General features: G+C 38.5%; 1 protein-coding gene across 3 annotated transcripts in view; it reads right to left on the bottom strand.

Annotated features, from left to right (window-relative positions):
* GRAMD1B (GRAM domain containing 1B) overlaps positions 1–22,868 on the bottom strand; it is a 220,056-nt gene that overhangs the window by 170,975 nt on the left and 26,213 nt on the right. The gene's annotated exons all lie outside the window — the stretch shown is intronic.

Here is a 22,868-nt window from a genome sequence, read left to right as displayed (position 1 = left end):
CAGCCCTGCAGCATCCCGAGAGACAGCTCTGACAATGGTCATACTTTCCTTTGGATTATCACATCACACTCAGCCTACATCACATAGGAGGTCTCAGAAGTCACCTGGGACTATAATGCCCTTTGCCCAGAGCATGCATACCTGATTAACTAAAAGCTCAGATTACTTAAGTTAAGGGTGTTTGCACTGTCAGCCTTTAAGGAGCAATTAAAGGAAAGAACAAGAATGTATTTGGAAGCAGCTGCTTACCTATCAACTGTTAAAAAAACACTAATTGGAGCTTAACCTAACGACTCTCCCTCTTCTTGGTGAAGACCTCAGCTTAACCATTCCTGAGAGCACCCTGCTCTCTTTCAAAGATCTCCAGATAAGCAGATCCCCAACTTGGCCTCAGAGAAACCTCCTACACCCACTCTAGCTCTGGTGCTCCCTGCACTCCATGAAATAATCATCCTCCTCCACAGTTTCCCATCCACAGGATGTATGCTAATCCTGACTGTAAGGCCAACATTAAGCCATAATTTAATTCCCCTAAATGTCTGTTCATTCCATTTGACTTTCAAAGCTGAAAAATACCTTTAAAAAAGCCAATCCTACATTTTACAGATAAAGAACTCTCCTCAAGAGCCTACTCTGTGGCTACCTTTGTTTGCCTATTTGCTGTGCTATAAAGAGGAAGTTAATCCATTAATTACGAAGAGCTGAGTCCAGAAACACATTACTACGTACTTTTAAAAAAATAAATTTTATTTTAAGAATAGTTTTGTCACTATATTGTACACCTGAAACTAATATAATATTGTATGTCGACTGTAATTGAAAAATAAATTTTTAAAAAAGAACAGTTTTAGAATTACAGAAGTTACCACATACTTCTAAACATTAAACTACTTCATCCTTCCTGTTACTGTTTTACTAACTGTGTCCTCACGTCCTACCCCAGGACTACAGAGCATTGTCAAAATAATTTATTTTCCATTTTATTGGCACTAATGGGTACTTTGGCTCAGGTTTCAGGAACAAGTTGCTTGTTTTCTGAGGAGAAATGTTACAAAGAGCAACTTTTGTACACAGCTCTACATTGAAAGGGGGAAGAGAATTTTATTTAAATTAGACTCATGTCTAAATATGATCACGGTAGGGCTAGCTAACATTTACTACACACTTAACTATGAATCAGACATGATCTCAATCTTCAAATCAATCTAATGAGCTAGTCGTTATCCCCATTTTCAAAAGAGAAAATACAGGGCTTGCGAAGGTCATCTAAAGACACACAGGTAATCAGCAGCTGGGCTGGGATTTAAACCAAACAACCTGGTTAGCTTGGTCTCTCTTCTCATGTGGAATGATCTCGGTCTTTAATGTCAGCATCTTGGTCCTAATTTGGTACCTGATTTGATAACACATTCATACATGCATACTACACAACTATTGAACGTGCCTTGTACAAAATACCATATGAATTCTTAATATCCATCACACGACCTGTTAGAGATCAATGTAAATTTGGTATATGCAGATACATATTCTGGACATATGGATTCCCAAAGTTTGGCAAACATTTTTGCATATCCTTGACATTTACAGCACACTTTCCAATTATACTAAGCTTATAATACTAATGTATTTCCTTACGTACAGGAGACAGTATGACCTAACAATTAAGTGCAAGGGTTCTGGAATGAGAATGTCTAGGTCTAAATCCTGGATCCACCATGTATTAACAAGTTAATGAATCTCTAAATACCTCAGTTAACCCACGTGAAAAATTATATTGATAACCATAGTGGCTATCTCAGAGTGGGCTTGTTGTAAGAAGTAAATAAGATAATACACGAAAAGCACTTAGTGTATACTAAATGCTAAGAAAAAGTTCATGGTTATATTATTTTTCTGTCTGTAACTGTGTGTACAAACCACATATTCATCACTAATGTAATAATGCACATCGGGCAGCAAGGGATGTCTGGTTGCACAGAAATATCATAAACACACCACAAAACACTATAAAAATCTGCTTTACACAGGCGCCACACAGCGTACATGTATGAAATCCATTGATCATTTCAGTAGCTCCCCACTCACACACAAAAAAAGAGATGGACAGAGACTGAGGTCAACTTAGTACCTTAAAGTACAGGTTTATTTATTTTAAGGCCTGTGGAGAAGTGGGGAAGTGGAAAATGGTAACAATTGGTACAATTATGATCATTATCATTATGAATAGTTACAGACTATTCTTGCTGCCCAATGTGCATTATTACATTACCGATGAATATGTGGTTTGTACACACAGTTACAGACTATAACCAGTATGAATAGAACTCTCAGCTTTCAGCATCTCAGATTTCTGTACTTGCCTATTCTAAAGCAACACGAGAATGCTTCATTGCTTCCTTACAATGAGAACAGTTTTGCCATTCAATTATCATCTCCATCATACTCCAAAGAAGTTAAAAGATGGCATTTGGGTCTTCTACTCAAAAGGGTGATCTTTCTATCCCTTTCATTACAGGAGAAGCAACTGGGAAAGCTAATGCAATGTGCTGTGACTAATGCCTTGGAAATGCCCAGAGCACAACAACCCTAATCCACTTTGAAGACTAACTGCATTCAGAATGCTAGGTTTTATATTAAGCTATATATTATAGTAAAATCAGCTGCAGGGGAAAATCCTCTTTGAACCAGAGCTAAAACATTTTTATTTATTTCTAAAACTTACAAGAGCCTGGTGAAAGAGAAAACAAACAAACAAACAAACCTTAATAATAAGATACCAATTTAACCCTTGGCTGAGGGATAGCAATGGTAGCTATGTGGGTTTTACACAAAGGCAATTGTATATGTTCATGATTATATATAGAGCCCTCAAGGGCATAATGGGGACAAAAAGCAGGGCTATTTTAATAGGAAACACTAAGATCAAGCCTCAAAGTCATTGTTTTACCAATGAAGCATAATGGCAAAAGTCAGTGATTACACAGTAACTAACAAGAAGGAAACTTTGTTCATCGTACGTGTTCTGCGGTTCTTCAGAGGGCAACCAGCAAGGGAACCCTATATTTTCTCTCTGATCCCTTCCCTTGAGCTTAATGGAACATTAAATTCATTCCTCAATTTCAAAAGAAAAATGTAGGATATGCAAATGGTCCCTGAGTACCATAGAAGTGTCCAACTTCCCCATCTTCCATAATTACATTTCTTGATATTTGTTGATCAATTCTCTACTTAAGACATGTTACCCCAGCATTGCCATTAATGCAACGAGGGACACACAGGAAAGATCGGAGCAGAGTGCCCAGGCTTCTCATTTTAACAGAATATGCTTTGATACATTTCTCAGAGGAATGAAGGGAATGAAAAGATGTGATAATAAATAAAGAAGGAAGTGTAATTTCTCTCCATTGCTGGTTTGGAGAGCAGGAAACCATGTGTGCCCCATCTTCGAGTAAGGGTGACAGCCTAGGACTAGGTGAGCTCAGATATAATCGATTCTCCATTCCAGGCAGGTACTAGTCAAGCTCAAGATGGATTCAGACTAGAAACAGTGCTTTTAAGGTAATAAAGGGAGTGGATGTAGGTCTTTGAGTATCTTAGCTTAAAAAATGAAGCCAGTCAAAATTATGGAGGAAATAATATATTCAGGGAGTGGGGCTTTATAAAACAGCACAAAGCTTGTGGAAAGCAACATGGAAAAATGTAGTTAGAGCCATAAGCTTGTAACACCTTTTGACCTTACAATACTGTTCCAAGGAGATTTGTAGTTGAAGAAATGGGGGTTTGGGAGTTGGGCAGACATGAATACAAATCCTACCTCTATATTCACCGGTTTTGTGCCTTAGACTAGCTACTTACTTCTCTAGTTTTCCGTTTCTTTCTGTACAAAAGGGGAAGAATAACAAACACTTCACAGACTGTGAATATTAAATGATACACTACAAATAAAGTGCCTGGCACATGCCAGGCATTTAACAAATTGATTTAGATTGTTTTTAACAGTAATAACGATTACTATTTCTTATGCAAGAGAGAATGTTAACAGTCAAAAATTGGCACCAACCAAAACATCAAACAACAAAATGACTAAGGAAATCATGGTATTTTCATTCAAAGGATACAGGCAACTATTTAAAAATATAAACATAATATAATATATAAATATATTAATACTATATATTTATATCATTTGTGGTTATGTTATATCCATTTGTATACAGTCGATGGAAGTGGAATGGTATTGCACGTACACTATAATTACAACATTGAGTGTGTGTGAGTGCGTGATTTTTTATGTCAGGATTTTGCCACCCCAAAATATGTCTCTGTGGCATAAGGATTATTTTAGGCTGATGGTTTTTAGGAAACAAAAGATACAGAAGGAACCTTTGACCTTCCTCTAACTGCCTAAAAGAATTTAGATGGGGGATCTGTCCAAGGGACCTACCACCATAGATAACTATAGTATAATATGAATTAGGGAAGAACCTAGTAAGGACCCATTTGATCAAAGTCCCCTCTGTGTCCAATTGTCTTTGCATGGCCCAGCAAACATTTGTTTTTCTATCTCCATGTGAATTGCCTTCCTTCTCTTCGAAGTCCTAGACTCCTACCTCTTCTCTTTAGTTCAGAGTGGCATATAAGCCTTAACTGCCTGAACTTTTTTGAGCTCCCACATTCTTATGGAACCCTAGAATGAATGAAATTAAATTTGATTTTCTCCTGTTAATTTGTCTCATGTCAATTTAATTCTTAAACCAGCCCAAAGAACTTAGAAAGGTAGAGGAGAAATTTTTCTTCTCTGACAGTGGTATCATTATAGATTTCATTTGCTCATGATAATTAATTGTTTTGAGATAATAAAATTTTTTTTAAATGCCAAAATTAAATTCATTCTCTAATTTAAAATGAAAAATTTAGGGATGTGCAAATGGTCCCTCGGTATTTCTCAGGGTCTGAGGAAATATAACTTAAGCCAGCAATACCAAGCCCACACTTGCCACATCAAGCCTAAAAAGTAGCAGATCAGTTCCAGAGAGAATATTATGATTTTTAGAGATTTACCTACAGAATCGCTAAAAGAAAATCATCATCTGAAGGGATTAAGAAGTACAAATTGGTAGTTACAAAATAGCCACAGGGATATGAAGTACAGCATAGAAAATATAGTCAATAATATTGTAATAACCATATATAGTGCCAGGTGGGTACTAGGCTAATCAGGTGGATCACTTTGTAAATTATATAAATGTGTAACCATTACACTGCATACCTGAAACTAATATAAAATAATATTGAATGTCAACTCTGATTGAAAAATAAAAATTAAAAAAGAAAGCTATCATCTTTTGTTTAATTATTAGATATCTGTTACAGATATTTGTTCTACTATATTCTAGGTACCATGCTAGATGATGAATCTATAAGTATCCTGCCTTTGATGAGCATATAACCTACTAATGAAGATAAACTATTCAAATATTTAAACAAAAGGCAGTGGAAAGTGCTACAAAAGATACACAAGGCACTTTAGGGGTTGCATCCATTATCGCAATAAACCATAAGTACACATAAAGATGGAGATATGTTTTATAGGTAAAAAAAAAAATTAAACATTGCCTAGAAGCCACTCAGCAATTAAGTGGCAGAGCCGTGGAACCTGAACTCTTGTCTTCTAATGACACGTTTCTGCTCTCATCACTCTATCACAACCTCTCCCTTCATAAAGTGAACTGGGATTCTCTTTGTCAGAATCTTCTTTCTAGGTCTTCCTTGTCCTATTTCAAACTCTGAGTAACTGTGTGAGGTTCCAGCTTTCAAGAAAATCAGTTGGCTACACTGCTTTTAAGGGATGTGAGATGTACTTTAGAGCCACATACAGAGTATCTAAGGGATATCCAGGCACAGCTGATTTTGCTCTAAAAAATTTGTTTCTGCTCTGTCTCAGTAGGAGGTTGAAGTAAAAGATTCCTCCTTCTATCCCATCTGGACTCCTTCACTCCTCTTTTCCTCCATTTTTTTCTTTTCTCTTTTTCTCAGTAAGATAATTCTCCACCTTTTCTTCTATCTCTTCTGCTTCTATTAACTCCCATTTCCTTGTCCCCAAAGCTTCTGTCTTACAAATTCTGAGGTCCTGAGGGCCTGGTTCCTGACCTCATAACCATAACTCTCCCAGCCCAGCCTGCCTGCTGGTCTCCCTGAGCTTCTTAGAATCAGAGATGTCTGTTGTGGAGTCAAAGAGCAAAAGGTGGAAATGGAGAACCCATTTCTAAAATCTGACCTTGTAACTCAGTAATTCTAACTCTACCACAGTTCAAAACAAATTGGGACTCAGTGAGGGTAAGTCACACACCTGTAATTGATCATTGAAGGAAAGTGAAGAGAGACTTACCTTTGGAGAAGGAAGATTGTAAATGTTCTAAAGCCTCTTGCATTGCTGTTTGTTTGTTGTGGGTTTTGTTATTGTTGTTGTTAGTTTGTTCTTTGTGAACTGTAGTTTCAGGCACCTTAAGTTATCAACTTTGAAGGCAGAAATTATTCCTATTTCTCACAGATATTTTGTACACAAACAGCCATGTTAGCTGCAGGCAAAGGTCCTTGAGTTTCAGGTCAGCATGTCTACCAGTAGTAGGTAGTTAGGCTGTGTTATGGCAACTCAGCACGAAAAAAAAAAAAAAGCCTGTACAATGGCATATTTTAAAAACTGAAGATAAACAATTGACAAAAGTGATCTTATTTTCAGAAATTCCTGTCTAGGTGTCAGTCCAGGGAAGGGCAGGCAAAACAGAGAAGATCAGAAGGGCCCCAGCTGAGAAATGTAAATGTTCAGTAGTGTCAAGGGAGCAAGAATAGGGAATTTCAGAGATTAGGTGAGACACTTAGGCACAGCTGCCAAAATAGAAACCCATATCTGTATAGACCTTTGTAAGTGAAACACTCCTACACAAATAAACAATATGATTTCATAACAACCAATAAGGGAAATGGAATAGGTGTAATGTTACTTTGTAGATAAGAGAAGAGGATCAGAAAAATTATAAGACTTGCATTAAGTCCCATATAAGAGGCAAAGGATTTCCAGCAAGGTGTGCCCTTTCCAAACTACCATAATTATCGAAAGTGCTTGCCTAGTAGTTATGTGGTAAGATAAGGACAGTGTTGGGAACCTTGCCCTTCTTAATTCCAGCTCAAAGGTCTTTTTACTACTTCAAAATGCCTAGGTAACCAAAGCACGTATTCAGGTTTCTTTTTTTCCGTCTCTTGGTAAAGATTACTCTAATCAATGCTACCTCTGGAAAAATACCAGAAAAAAGAAAAGAAAAAGAAAGTAAGCATCATAGACCAGCTCAGTCCTCATCATATTACCTCTAGTCTTCCAAAACAAGAAATATTGCACTTTATTTGGATGTTATAGAAGCTTCTACTTTCAGCTGCAGTGGGCTTTTGATTTCAGAGATCTGACATAGGAAAAGACAAGAATGTGAAAACTAACAGTCTGGATCAGCATTAGTGTTAGGAGACAGGGTTATGAGGCAGGAATTCATGCTTAACAATTTAGAGATAGTTCAAATCATCCTAGAAGATTCCCTATACATCCCAGCTATTCTACTTAATTACAAATACTCACTACCCATCAGTGCCTTAATGCATAGGTAATCCTATCAAACTTCTTTCAGTTTGTCCTATGGACAACATCCCTTGGCTCAAAGATTTGGGGTGGGAGAAGAGGGTTCCACAATTCTTTCCTCATTCCATTGTATTTTCTTAGAAAGCAGTGAGCTATAACATGGCATATTTACACATTCAACTTAGCCAAATTATTGTGAAAAACAAAATAAAATCTGACCCCTTGGTTAGACAATAATCACCTTCTGGGTTACAATACTAGTTTTAACATAACCTAGACCTTGTGCCTACACAAATTAGGGAGAGTGGCAGGGGGAGCCATGCAAACAAACAAGCTGTAAATATATAACAAAAAGGCTAGCAAAATTCCAGCTGAGTTTCACTAGGGAAATACTCTATAATATCATTCTCTTCCATGTCACTTACTTTTCTATTAGTGACCTGGCTTTTTCTGAGAACAGCTGAGAAAACTTGGGTCCAGAAAGACTGATCACTCCTGTAAGTTTACACAGCAGAACAGTGAATCTTGGCTTAGGACTCACACCGAGGCTATATGGTCAGCTCAAACTGGTGCTCCAAAGTTGGGCTATAATACCAAAGACATCAAAAGGCCACTTTCTTAAATCTCATTCACAGGGATCTATAGGCTCGCATTTGAAATTGTTAAGATTATGACCCTAATGCGTAGAACCTTCACTTTGCTATAAGAAAACAGCCAAATAACCTTGGATTTGGGACAATTTGGAACCACCTTGGGGGCAACCAGCCGTTTACTTGTTGTCTATGGAAAAACTGGACCATGAGTTCCTGGAGAGCAGAGGCTTTGCTTTGATGAAGTTTGTAGTCACAGAGTCTAGCTCAGTGCTTGGTATGTAAACAGCATCCAATAGATGCCCGTTGAATAAATGAATGGACCTGAACATTTAACTTTAGGAGAGGAGAGACAACTGACAGCCTATCAACTTACTTATAGCCCTGGCATTCAGAAGCTCTGACTTGGCCCACCTCACTTTGAAAAGGTCATTTTACCAACTCTGTTAAAAACTTCCAGGCTAAAACTAGACTGAAATGGAAATCACTGGGTGGTGTGGAACAATGTTTTCCTTTGACCTCTGGTGGCCAGGATGATTGCAGATTCCAAAGCCCCCACAGCACTCTTACTGCTTTGAAATCCAGTATATTGGTAGCCAAGAGCCTGCAGGTTTCATTTTACCAAGCTCCTCCACCAAACAAGAGAGTGGTTGGCCTATATAGGTCAGAATGATGTCTCCTCATTCCCAGAGTCCTCGAAGGAGGTTCTTGTCTATATGGAGAGCAGATGAATATGGCAAGAAGCTGAAATTGAACCTTTTAAAGTGAATTGTCTTTCAGTGAATGGTCTGTGGTTTCAAGAGCTCCTAGAAAATAAAAAGGCCATTCAAAGAAAATAATAATTTCTAGTCTAGGACATTCAGATTTCTATTTGAGATTATCAGGTCGGGTTACTCTCCTGAGCATAAAAGGCCTTCAAGCCTTTTCAAACATTGTACAGCAGGTCCTTGACTAATATTGCTCAATGCTGTTTTGTCATAAAGTTGATGAGATGTTGTAGGAACTTAATTCTTGTTGATATCAATTAACTTATGGTAAAATTGGTTTCATTATATGTCATTTTGCTTCAAGCCACAGAACCTATTGATGACATTAAGCGAGGACTTATTGTATTGTTAGCATTCCATGATTACATTCTCACTTCACAGGAGAAACAAAGAATCTAAATCAATTATTGAAAAATAATAACCCCTATTGGCAAAAAGAAAAAAAAAGAAAAATAATAACTATATGAAGCCTGCAGAAGGTTTTCAGTTTTATTTCATTTTGTTTAAATGTGTGGTAAATGAAAAAACATAAACTGCTTCCTAAGGTAAGCACCACATGTGCAGGGTTTTTTTTGTGTGTGTGTTTTGACTGTTGACTCTCTAGTATCTTGAACAGTGTCTGACACATATTTACGTAGTTGATGAATGAATGAATTAACAAAGTCTAAAAGGAAAGAGATACTTCTTGATAGAAATTATTGAATATTAAAGAAGAATGTCATCTTTGAGAATCTTTAAAAACCAGTTGAATTCTCATTTATCTTAAAAATGATAGAATTTGATGGCTGGAAGCAACCTTAGAAATCATCAGCCTGATCCCCTCCTTTGGCTTCATTCATTCACTTCACAGATTAGAAAAATGAAGGTCAAAGAGGCTGACCAACTTACCATAGGTCACACAGCATTTTCATGCCAGAGCCTACAGTGAATCCAAGTCTTTACACCTGATACTTTCTAAAAGAACAAAGATGTTCAAAGTTTTTGGCAGTGATTTACAGTGATTATGACCCAGTATATACCTACACACTTATGCGCATACAACACTCAAAAGGGTTTCATGAAACAACACTCACTTTCTCCATGTAATGCACGGTGGTCTATTGTCTTTTCTTTTTCATTTTTTATAATATTTTGATCACAATTCACTACATTAAGTTCATAACTTGAAATTAATAAAAAAAAAATTCCACTATGGCATCTTGTCTATTATACCCTCTCTTCTTGTATAGGCTGAAGCCCTCCAGAACCTTTTGCTGAGGAAAACAAGAGTGACCAGCTTCTTGAGATATGTTGGCCCAAATATCCCAGATTTATGACTCAGTACATGCAGTATCTCTCACGGTCAAGTTTCATTTCGCTTTCAAGAGTGCAGTCCAAGTAACCCTACTTTCAGTCAGGGTGACCATAATAGTATGCTTCAGAACACACACCAAGGCCATTGGCAGCAGCCTTGTCCTTGTCCTTGACTGGCTCTCTAACACACATGTTATCAGAGATTTGCATTAGTACATAATGAAAGAGCATATCCTTATCTCTCACTAGCCTCTCTCTGTTGCCTTCACTCTCCCCCTAGCCTAGGAGCCAGGAATGGGGGTGGAGGTGGCAGGAAGGAGAGGAGCAGGGAAGGGGAAAGCAGGACAAGTGAGTGAGGCTGAGGTCATCAGCTACATAAGTAGGTGTGAACAGATGGACTGCTGAACAATCTTCAGGAGGTAGGCAGTCTCTCTCTCTCTCTCTCTCTCTCTCTCTCTCTCTCTCTCTCTGTCTCTATCTCTCTCTCTCATACACACACATGCAAACACAGACAAGGTTATAACATACTCTCCATTCTCCTAACCACATTTGATCATTTTCTCCTCCATCTCTTTCCCAAATCTACTTAACCAAATATTCTCCCTCTCTGTCTATCACTCCTGAGCTAAGATAGTTAACATAGTGGGAAGATGGTTTCTCCACTATTTCTAACTGACAGGTTGGAACTTTCTACTCTGACTTCCCATTTTCCTGCTGAGAATCAGCAAGACAGGATTTGGCATGGGGTTACTTTGTGACAGCTAGGGCTGAAAACTTCCCCATAGCAACCTGGGCATGTTCCCAGGATTCTTTAATACCAGGCAGAATTTTCAGGGCTGTCAACTCAGGCCCTCTCAGAAGCAGTTCACAAACTACAGTCTGCCCCTAGCCCTTACCACTGAGTCTCAACTTGGCTGCAGGGCAGAGGAGTGAAGGCAGTGAGGCAGGAGAAAATTTGGACAATGCTTTAAATACTCATTGGCCATTTCAGATATTCTCAGAGATAGCTTTTGAGCCTAGGGTTCCAGGTGTAGGGTTCTGCTCCTGAAAGGGAAAGATTAAAGTGAACTGAGAGGCAGGAGAGCACTACCCTAACCATAGCTCTGCCACCAATGTGCTGTGTGATGTTAAGTCAGTTACTTAGCCTCTCTGCCTCTCAGTTACCTCGTTTTTAAAATGAAAAATTAGATTTAAAAAATCACAAAATTAATTGGTCTCCTTCGGTAGTTCCTTCAATAGTTCAAGGAATTAATTCATTATGTTGAAAACTAGCAAATAAAGGAAAAAGAATCAAGCATTTTCCCCCTATGTCAATTATAAAACTAGATGAACAAATAGTTGTCAAGGGTAAGCACCTCTTTTTAAAAGTATTCCAATAAAAAAAAAAAGAAATGATGGAACATCACCGTTTAGCAACATCTAGTGAATTGATGAATCTATCCATTAAGTATCAACAGATCATAAAAAGAGAGACAATCAGACATTATGTGCTTCCTGAGGAGAGAACACAGTACCACCCACAGTCTTGCCAAAAAAAAAAAAAATCTATTCAGACCAAACTTCTGGGTCTAGCAACCAATTTTCAGGAAATAAAGAGTACAGAGAACATGTGAACGGCATTATGAGTAAGCAAGCAGCCCAATCCAGACTGCAAGAAATTCAACAGGTCAAATGCCCTGAATTCTTCAAAAATAAAATTTAAGGAAAAGAAATCGGTGAAAGGTGAACCTGGAGGGTAACAGAGACTTACAAGACATGTCAATTTTTTAAATTGAAAAGACTACACTAGGATTTCAAGAGACTTGCAGTTGACTGGGAAAACTATAAGGAAACAACAGCAAAGGGCAAGAGGGTGATTACTTTGGGAAGGGGGTGGTCTGTGATTAATCAGGGTATATAGAGGGGCTTCCGAAATATCCAGCAGGGTAATATTGCTTATATGTCATTCCCTGTGTCTGTATATATTTTATAGCAAGGTAGGTTTTTAAAATAAGAGAGTAGAAAAATCATCTTTAATTCCTCACAGACCTAGAACATTAGGTTCTGGGATTCTAAGTCTGGAAAGCTACAAGGGTTGCAATGGGAGGTGGGGGTTAATCGTGAGAGCACTATATGACAGAGGAAAGAGAGTGGACAGGCTAAGGCTGTTTTGGCTGCAGAGCCAGGTAGACTTGGTCTTGAGTCCTGACTGCCACTTACTGGCTGTGACACTGGAAAATTCAGATAATTGCTCTCATCCCATTTTTCCTCATGTACTAAGTAAAGATAATAATAGTTCCTGCCTTATCATTGTGACAATTAAATAACTCATCAGAGTTCTTAGTGTAGTATCTGGCACACAGTAAGTACCCAATACAAGTTGGTTAATAATAATAATAATTATTATTATCTATCTGGTTATTAGGATGCCCCTAATACGGATATAAGTAACCCAGAAGATTTCTCCTTCAAAAAGGAGTATGAGAATATAGTCTCTTGGGGACCCTAATAATTAGGGTGATTGTAGAAAGTATCACAAGCCTTCCAGCTGGCTCTCCTCGATATGACTCCCAATGAACATGCTGCTTTCTTAACTCACTCTTCCTCCTCCCCATTAAGCAATAAACCAGGCTTTCATCCTAAGCCATTCTCATCACTTCTTCCCTAGGCCATTCTCATCCAAAACCATGCTCATTATTTAAGTCTGATGGCCTGCCTGTCCTTTGTTCTCTGATCTCCACGTGGACGAAGACTCAGGGCACCACTAGCTGTGTCTATTGGCCACTGGAGCCACTTTGTGTGAGGAAGCCACTAGGATGAGCAAATGCCCATGAGAGGCAGGAGAGCCCAGCGGTTGAGAGCAGGAGCTCTGCACAAGGCTGATGGCCCTCACCTGCCTCCGTGGGTGACTGTAAGGATGAGGTTCTGAGTGGACACAAACAGACTTTGGAACCTGGGAAGCATCAAACCCTTGTCAGGCGTCGCTGTGATGCCTCCAGCAGAATGGCCAGATGTTTTCTGCTTTTCTTACTTTAACTTCTTGGCAGGGCAGAGGAAGTAGGAGAATCCTGTGCCATTTGGAGCTACAGCTCGTTTAGTCTTCCTTCAAGTTATTATTCAAACAATTTCATCTTATCTTTGTAACCAGGGGCAAGTTATTTAACCTCACTGTGCCCTCATTTCTTCAACTATAAAATGAAAAGAATCTGCTTTATATGGTTGTCAGAGATTAAATGAGTTAAAAAATACAAATTGTTTTCGACAATGCCTGGCACATTGTCTATTTAAAAAAAAAAAAACTCTTCTTTTCAGACTTTCTGCCTTCGAGTACCTGTTCCTTCCCTTATTAGTTCAATGGCCCTGGAGAAATTGCTTTTCTTTACCTCTGCTTATTCATCTATAAAATGGGAATAATAAAAAAACCCAGCTTGCCAGATTGGTGTGACTATGAAATAGAATAATGCAAGTAAAGATCCCAGCTCACATAAAATGTCTAATAAATAATAGCTACTATTAGCCCTATAATGCTAAACAATATGCAAAGTTTTGTTTTTCCTCTCTGTCCAAAGGAGAGCAAAATCCACAAAATGCTCCAACAGGATATTGGATAGAAACCTCTTCTGAAGTAAAGTCTTTGTATCTAGGCATGAAATGATCTTGCAGACCATAAAGTAGAACCCACAGGGTCAAAGACAGGTAGACCTTTCTGTATTCCTCACATTTTAGGGGGCAGGAGAACAGTAGTTCACACAGTACAGTCCTCTAGCCACAGGAAATGGAGATGAATAAAGAGGAACTGGCAAGCTGAATTTTCCACAGGATGGTGAATAAAGTGAGGCAAAAGGGGTGGCAAAAAGGAAAGAAGCTTTTATCTCCATCATAGTGAGGTACCTTCATCAACCAAGCCTTGCTTTTCCAAAGAACGTCAAAGCCATTACTACTGAGAATAGCAGGTAGAGCCTACCATAGTAACAGGATTCTCAGAATCTTATTTCTAGTTGCCTTTTTCACTGATATTTCATTTAATTCTGGTAACAGTTCAGCAGACAGGAAAAATTTGAATGGGAAACCTTACTTCACAGATGGAGTATAGTTAAAAGAGACAAAGAAACTTAAGGCCACGAAAAACTTGGGTACTTCATTACTCAACCAGGGCCCTTTGGTTGAGCACAAGGGTTCTCGCACTTGGCTTCTCGTTGGAATCAACTGAGGAGCTTTAAAGAGTGCTAATGCCTGAGTCTCACCCACAGAGATTCTGATTTACTTGGTCTGTGGTGCAGCCTGGACATTGGGATTGCTAAACAATCCCTAGTTGATTCTAAGGTTGAAAACCACTAACTGAACATATTTGACTTCTTTAATAATAACTAAAACCAACATTTCACCTGATGAGGCTCTGATATTACCTTTGTCTTTTTGGGTAAGGTAGGCAAGTAGGGGGAAGAAACAATGTAAAAATTAACTCCTTCCTTGAGAAATGAGAACATGCATTATTTGGCCTTATACTAAAAGCAGATATATATCTGAAAACTCCAAGGAAAAGAAGGGTTCTCTGCTTCCCTTTATACACTTCAAAAATTTTACTATTTAATTTTGTGTGTGTGTTTCAGCTGAGAAAGAAAACCACTTTGAATAGAAAAGCCCTTCCTTAGTATGAAAATCAAGATTATCTTTCCAGAAAGTTTCTTTTCCAGAACCTGTTTGATTTCATTAAGCTAAAATTTATTAAGGACATACAGTATTCAATGGCTCATGCAAAATTTATTGAGATTTTGCTAAGCAAGTATGATATAGTCCTATAATCAAGGGATTATAAACTTGTAGGGCAGACAGGAAGGGTACACAAATAACTGTATGAAAAAACTTATGCTAAGTACACAGAAGTACTTAGAACAGTGCTTGGCACACAGAAGACACTCAGTAATTATATGGAAAAAAAGAGAATGATAAAAAGAAAAGGCGGAAGGAAGAGAGATAGGAAAAAGAAGGGAAGAATGGAAGACTAAAAAAAATGGGAGTTTCTGGATGAAAGATCACAGTGTGTTGGGAAAAGATTTCAACTGCAGCCTTTAGAAGTTATTGGAGTCTGTGAAATACAGAAGCAGAGAGCCACTTCCATCAGTAAGGAATAGTATATGTGAAAGCAGGAAGAATATATTAAAGCCTGACTATGTTTGGGAAACACACAATAGTATCATTAGATAGAGTAGAAAAAATATCAACACTGACAGAGAAAAAAATGATGAAAGAGAAAGCTATTGCCATTATAAAATAATTGACAGAATAATATTTTTACTTTTAATTGGTAGGCAATAGATGACCCTAAATCCTGGTTTTCTTGTCAGTATTAATTTACACCTCTGGTTCATGCATAACTGCTAAGAGCACCCTGTATTACTCTCAAAAGTCCCATGGTTTGGATAACAAATTATATGATCATCTTAGCAACAAGAAACCTTTAAACACTTTAAAAAAGCAAAGGAGTAGAATAAAGATGATATTATCAGAGTTGCATTTTACCAAGACTCATCAGGCAGTTCTGTGGGATCTGCAGTCAAAAGGGAAAGAAATTAGAGACTAAATATCACTTAGAGGCTATAGTTTTACTCTGGGCGAAAGTAAAAAGTGCCTCAACTGAGGTGCTGGCCAAATGCATTAGGCAGCCCATGAGCTATGCCTAGTGATCCCTGTGTAGTCCTCTCCCGCACTGAATAGGGTTGACCTAGGTAACCAATAGGAGAGTACAAAAATGACAGAGTGTGACTTCTGAGGCCAGATCATAAAAAACACTGTGACTTCTTCCTTGCTCTCTCTTTCTTGGATCACTTGGTCTGGGAGAAGCCAGTTTGTCTGTTCTAAGGACCTTCAAACAGCTCCACGGTAGGTACATGTAGTGAAGAACTGAGACCTGTCACCTTCAGCACAAATGTGTGAGCCCTATGAATGAGCCATCTTAGCACTGAATAATGCAGCCCAGTCACTGCTCAGATGACTACAGTTGCCAACCAAGTATAATCTCAGGAGAGATCCTAAGCCAGGACCATCCTGCAAAGCTTCTGAATTCTTAACACAAAGAAACTGTGTGAGATAAAAATGTTTATTGTTGTTTTAACCTGCTAGGTTTGGGGTCATTAGTTACACAGCAACAAATAGTAGACCATAGGAATAAAAGGGAAAAGGATAAAAATGAATTGTACGTAGAAACCTGCAATAACTGGCATTTGGGTCCTCCTCCCAGTTTCTCCCCTAATTAACTGTGTGATGTTGGTGAAATTACTTAATATGTGTCTTGATTTCCTTATCTGTAAAATATGCAGTCCGACTAATAATCTTCAATGTTTCCTCTACTATCCAAATTAAATGATTCCATTATTGTAAAGGATACTTATTAGTCATAAAGCAGGGTTTAGAAATCATCACATTATTTGCAGGATTCTCTATCTATGGACTCATCCTGTTCAACAACCTTATCAATGACTGAATTGAAGATACACAAGCTATTCTTAACAAAATCAAAGATGATGTAAAACTCAGAAGGAAAGTGATCACAGTGGTTGCTTAAAAATCTTGAAGTCCTGGAATAATGACTCAAGTATAACAAAGTGAAATGTAACAGACTCATTGACAGCCTGTGAAGTTCTGAAAATTTATTTCTAAGGGCATAAGAGTGTGGTAAGAGTAATATCCACTATTAATCAAAACTATAAACTAAGTGCCAATGAATGAATTCTGACATTCTTTTATTGGATTCATGAATTCATTCAACAATCACTCAGGCACTGTATTAGTCAGTAGAACTAGAGTGTTGACTAAGACACAGACTTAGGTTACATTTTTAGAATTATAGGACCTAAAAATAAGAGAGGAGAACATCCCATTTTCATCCTTGATTGGCCAGATCATGTTGAATATTGGGCCACAATTCGATTAATCTATAGACAAACTAGAATTTGGTCTGAGATGAGTTACCCAAAGGGATACGAAACTCAAAGTAATCAGACTCAAATAACCTTTATTAAGTGGCTGCTCTGTGTCCTGTCCAGGGACAATATGTCCAGAGAGAAGAAATGATGGCTTATGATAGAATCTTGCCAAACATCAATATATACGGGACAAAGAGGATCTGCAAAAGAGACTAAGAAGGAATAGCAAAAGAAGTAGGAGAAAAATCTGGAAGCTAAACCAAAAATATGTTTCAAAGGTGAAAGGTATGTGGTCTGGTGCCTCTCCAATTTCCTCTTCTACCCTTCTAACTTGTTCACTCTGACCCAGCTACCTGGGTCTTTGGGTCATTCCTCAAATATAACTCTTCATTCCTAATTCTGGGTCGTCTTTGTTGTTCCCACTGGTTGTCATGCTCTTCCTCTAGATCCAAGAATGGTCCAGTCCCTCCTTCATTCAGATCTCAGCTCAGATGCTATCTCCTCAAAGAGGACTTCTCTGATGACCTAGGTAAAATACTAACTCTCCGTCTTACCTTGATTCATTTGTCATCCCTGCATTTATCACTTATCCTCTGTTATTCTATATATTTACTTGCTCCTTTATTTGTTATCTCTTCCCCAAATCCCTAGCACCTCCTCGCGTGCACGTGAGTGCACGCATACACACACACTGAGCGCACGCACACACACTGAGCGCACGCACACACACACACGCACGCACACACACACACTGATTTTCCACCTGCCTCTTTCACTGGTGAATCCACACTGCACAGTACGTTGTAGGTGCTGTGTAAATATTTGATAAAAGAATGAATTAAGTAAAATCAAGATGCCAAGAAAGACTTTGGTAATCTTGACAAGAGCAATTTCAGTGAGGAAACAGCTATATAAGGGACAGCAGATTAAGCAAGTTCTGAGAAAGCAGGAGGTGATGAGATCTGAAACACTGATGGTAGAATTAGCCTGAGATAGGAGACAGAATCTTAAGCGGGGAAGAGAAAAAGATGAGTAGAACTGCAGGTAAGCTTCTAGGTATAGGGTTAAGAAGTTGAAGAATTCCTCATCTCATGCATTCTACTTTATTTTTAAAGTAATACTAAGGGTTTATCGGCTGAGATAAAGTGAGGCCAGTAGTGGGATTATGGGTTTGTGGAGTAAGCTTCACAGAGGAAAGCAGAGGAAAGGAGATTTGAAATAGCCACTGTGAGAAAAGCCAGGTTGCAAGGTAGGTTTAATCAAAGGCCAAAGGGCATGAGAGTTAAGGGTATTGGGAAGAAATGGATGGAATAAAAGCTCATAGAATTAAGTGGCGGGTGGGGGCGGGGAAGAAAGAGAAGCCAAGAGGGAATTATAGGTGGGTTCATGTAGAGCAGTCAAGAGACTGGCTTATACAGGGACAAAGAACATTAGTATGCCACCTTGTTGCTAACCACCAGCTGAAGGAACAGGGAATATCTATCCTAAATAAGAAATGAGCCATTGGGTTGGGGAGAGGAAAAAGGATCTGCCTTTTAAAAATAAAAAAATCACTCCCCAAAAAACTCTATTTGACATTTATTGTATATGGGACTAAAGCCAATCTATAGAAATTGTAAACAGATTTGACTCAATGTAAAAAAAAAAAAAAAAAATGCAAGGAATCATTACAGTCATAAAAAGTCATAAAAAGATAATAAAAAGATAAAAAGATGATTTTCTGGATGGGGAGATACCCATTTGTAGAGGTGTTCAAGGACAGATTGAGATGTTATGGGAGAGCAGGATATAAGGAGAGCAGCGTGGTGTAGCAGGATGCTAACATGCCTCAGTGTTGCTTCAGAGGCAAGCCAGGGGTGGGCGTGGGGACCGAACAAGGGGTGTACAGGGGCTCCTGCTTCAGCCAGAGCAAATCTACATTTATTTGCATATAATTGGACTTCCACTTAATATTTTGCTTAAATAAAGTAGATTTTTTAAAATAAAGTGCTTTTGTGTAAAGTTAAATATTAAAAACACTTGGATTAAGTGATTTTTAAGGTTCCTTCCAAGCCAGAGGACCTCACTATTTTTAATGAGTTGATTTGAATTCAACTATTTTTTAAATAAGTTTTTAAATTTTAGAACAGTTTTAGATTTATAGAAAAGTTGTAAAGATAATATACAAAGTTCATATATACTCCATTCCCACTTTCCTCTATTATTAACATTTTATATCCATATGGTACATTTGTTACTATTATTGAGCCAATGTTGATACATTATTATTAACTAAAGTCCACACTTCGTTCAGGTTCCCTTAGTTTTTACTTAGTGTGCCTTTTCATTCCAAGATTCCATTCAGGACATTATACTTATTCATCATGTTTCCTTAGGCTCCTCTTGACTGACAGTTTCTTAGACTTTCCTTATTTTTTATTTCTTTGACAGTTTTGAGGAGTACTGGTCAGGTATCTTGTTGAATGTCCCTCAACTGAGATCTTTTTCTCGTGATCAGACGGGGCTTATAGGTTTTGGGGAGAAAGACCAAAGAGGTAAAGAGCTATGCTCAACACATCATATCAAGAGTTCATACTGTCAATCTGACTTATTAGTGTTAATGTTGACCTTGATTACCTGGCTGAGGTAATGTTTGTCAAGTTTCTCCTGTAAAGCTACTATTTTCCCCACTTTACTAACCATACTAACCATAGCTATTTATTTTTATTATCATATGTAATCTGCATTTGCGGTCTGGTTATTTAAAAAATATTTCTTACACATCGTGATGGTTAATTTTATCTGTCACCTTGATTGGCTAAGAGGTGCCCAGGTAACTGTTAAGACATTTCTGGGTGTGTCAGTTAGGGTTCTTCTGGAAGAGATTAACATTTGAATCAACAGACTAAATAAAAATCACCCTCTCTAATATGGGTGGGCATCATCTAATAGGTTGATGACCTGAAAATAACAAAAAGGCAGAGGAAGGGCAAATTTGCTCTCTGCCTAAGCTGGGACACCTACCTTCCCCTGCCCTTGGACATTGGTGGTTCTGATTCTCAGGCCTTTCCACCTAAACTGGCACTTACAATATTGACCCCCTTGGTTCTTATGCCTTCAGACTAGGACTGAATTATAACACCTGTTTTCTTTATTTTCCAGGTTGTAGATAGCAGAACTATCTGTAAACAAGGCCTCAGTCTTTTCTTCCTTTGTCAGCTGATCGCAGGAACTCCCCATGAGGCCATATGTGCAGGCTTGGAGAGAGAAAGCAGTTTAGCAGGTGTGGAGACCATAGGCATTTGTGCCACTTCTTCATGAAACTTACTTTTTCCTTCAGGACCTGCTGGTCTCTGATAACCTATATACCACTTCCATTTTATGATGACTGTATATGCCCAACTTTATGGCTTGGTAGGTCAGATGACACCCAGCTCATGATGAGTAGCTCAGGTCACATGGTAACTTGGTGTCCCATAGTCAAGTGTTCAGTCTCTACTAAGGCTCAACAGGCCAAGAGCTATTTCTCAAAAGGAGAGTAGTTATCTATGGATAATGGCAGGGCCTTGCTCCAAAATCCTAAATGCCTATTCTGTGGTTGACCTATAACTGTCTGCCAAAGGCTCCAAATGATTTTCTAACTGCAACTGACACTTTATGTACCATTAGAGATGCTGGATCATATTGCCCAAGTGGCAGAGCAGCTTGTACAGCACCCAAACCTGTTGAAGAGTCCTCTCTTGTTCTGAGCCCCACTCAGGATGTTTTGGCTTTTCGGTTCACTCAGTCAATAGGCCAGAATAATACATCTAAATTAGGAATGTATTGCCTCCAATATCCAAAGAGACCCACTAGGCATTCTTCCTCTCTTTCCTGGTTCATAAATGAACATATTCTCCCTCTGTCCTCACATGGCAGGAGAGATGAGGGAGCTCTCTGAGTCTTTCTTATAAGGGCACCAATCCCACTGATGAGAGCTTCACTTTCATGTCCTAATCACCTCTCAAAGGTCTCACCTCCTAACACCGTCACATTGGGGATTAGGTTTCAACATAAAGCATTGGGTGGGACACAAATATTCGGTCTATAACACTAGGTCAAACAGGATATTTTGATGGTATTAGCAGGCTGATGCTTGTTTTTATGCACACAGAGGGCCAGAAAACAAACCTCTGAGACCTCTGGAAATGCTAGAGTCTAAACCCAAGAAGTCAAGGAATATTTAAATCTCTTACTTTGTGGAACTGTAACTGGAAGCTTGGGTGGGTGCTCTGTTTTTTGAGAAGCCTGCAAACCCATCTACCTTGGTATAAGAGCCCACACTCTGTAAGATGGCCAGTTTTTATCTGCCACACAGATTTCCTTCTAAATACAGTCTGTCTGTAATAATAAACACTGAGCCTCATGTACACGTGTGTAGGCCTGTGTGTCAGCAAACACACTGCCTTTCTGAAATGTGTGGCAATCCACTATGAGCCATGATTTCACAAGAGGACTGTGCCAAATTAGTCCTTTTCTGAAAAATCTTCCTGAGTATATTTTACGTCTAGAGCTGTTACTCATGAAGCCAGATGATGCTTCTTAAAATGGCAGCATCTTGGTATTCAACAGCTTCACACACCCAATTTGTAATTCTTTTGTGAGGCTCAGAGACTGCCTCTGGACACTTGACCTTTCTCATCCAACCTGCTTCCTTGAAAGGAACACAAACACAAAACACCTCTATCAAAAGGCTCTCCAAACACTTAACAAATGGGGACAATCTTGATCCAACAGGCACTCAACAAACACATGGTACACTGGCTCAGTGTACACAAAATTGACTAGGCATACTTCCTGTTTCCCTCACACAAACAAAGACAGGAGCTGATGTTACTATCTTGTACTCACAGATGAATCTGGGGCTTAAAACATCTGCTAAACATTGTACAGACAATGAAAGGAGTTCATTGGTAAACATGCTCTGGCTAGCTGCTGCTACTTCCAATTCATTGCAGCCAGGAGAGACTGGGCACCTTTCTGTTGCTTAAGACAGAGCACACTGTGAGTCACATTCAAAGTGAAATTCTAAGACTCTTAGGTTGGAAAAGATTGAGTGCCTTGAAAGCACAAAGAGAGAGATTTACCTTGAGACAATGGTGGAAGTCACCCCTACAGACGAGTCCAAAACTTTTTAGAAATAATGAAGAAAATAAGACAGCAGGAAGGCAGATAGAGAAGAGAAATATACATATATATTTCATAATTTAACCCTCATAACAACCAGATAAAGTTGGTATCAGGATCCCAATTAATAAATGGAAATACTTAGATATAGAGAGGTTTAGTAACCTGCTCAAGGTCAGCTAGGTCAAAAGCTAGAATTCCAACTAAGGTCTGTCAAACTTCAAAGCCAATATAATTTCCTGATATTCCAGGATGTCTGCTTGACAGAGGTGGATGAAGAAGCTGAGACAGCACTTTCCAAGACCTACTTTGGCCACTCTGCAAAGCATAATGGTGAAGACAGAAAGGAAACAAGAGGCAGATGTAGGAAGAGTATATAATTGCACATGTATGTGCACACACAGCAATATAGCTAAGGACTTATGACCTCTAAGAACCAACAAATGACCCCAGTAAAGGGTTTTTGTTTTTTTGTTATTTTGATTATTTAAAGATATACTTCAATTCAATAAACAATATCTCAGAGTGTAAGGCTTTAAAGTAA

This window comes from Pteropus medius, unplaced genomic scaffold (genome assembly GCF_902729225.1).
Source record: "Pteropus medius unplaced genomic scaffold, Ma_sr-lr_union100, whole genome shotgun sequence".
Classification (NCBI taxonomy): Eukaryota; Metazoa; Chordata; class Mammalia; order Chiroptera; family Pteropodidae; genus Pteropus; species Pteropus medius.
Note: the sequence above shows the minus strand (reverse complement) of the source record. Positions and strands in the feature narration are given on the sequence as shown.